Genomic DNA, 789 nt, shown 5'->3' with positions numbered 1-789 from the left:
CTAAGGGGGAGGTGAGAATTTGTTTGATACACTCCATTGCCATATCATATAGTCACACTTTGTGCATGTCCTTCATGCTTTACATGCCTCATGACACCTAAACTCACTTAGTGGAGAATCTTGGATTTGATCTTGGATTAGTGGGCTGAACCATAGCTGAAATTCACTAATCATAATTAGTGAAATTTGGGCTCCACATTTGGCTCCACAACTTCAAATTTAAATTCAAGAGAAATTTGGATAGAAATTAAAATTTTCCTCTAAACTTTGAAGTGTGACTATATTTTCCCTGTTCTCTCCCTTTAATTTTGTTCTCCTCTCTTCCTCCACTCTCATTCTCCTACCTTCAAGCTGTTATACATGGCTTCCTATGGTGGTGAGCTTGTTCTTGACTCATATTTTCCTTGAAGTGGCATCTCCAATAGCATTTCCTCCTTCTGCATTCCGCTGCCATTGATCTTTAAGAAGCAAAAGACTCCATTGATGAAAAAGATCCAAGGCCTACAAGCTCTACATGAAGCTACATCATGTGGTATCAGAGCATCTTCATCTAAGTGATGTTCTTTTGCTTCCTCTAACTTTTGTTCGGTCAATTCATTTTAATCCCTTGTTCTTCATCATCTTCTCCATGTATCTCCTCTATTGTCTTGTGATTTGGTGTTGTTTAGAGTATATTAAAAAAAATAAACCAATTAAATCTTAGATCTAAACTTGTTCTTGAATTTCTATGGTTCAAATTTTATAGATCTACTCTTGAATCATGGTTTTGTGTTGATTTTAGGTTCTATC

This window comes from Glycine soja, chromosome 16 (assembly GCF_004193775.1).
Source record: "Glycine soja cultivar W05 chromosome 16, ASM419377v2, whole genome shotgun sequence".
NCBI lineage: Eukaryota > Viridiplantae > Streptophyta > Magnoliopsida > Fabales > Fabaceae > Glycine > Glycine soja.
The sequence above is the reverse complement of the archived record's forward strand: the minus strand, read 5'-3'. Positions refer to the sequence as shown.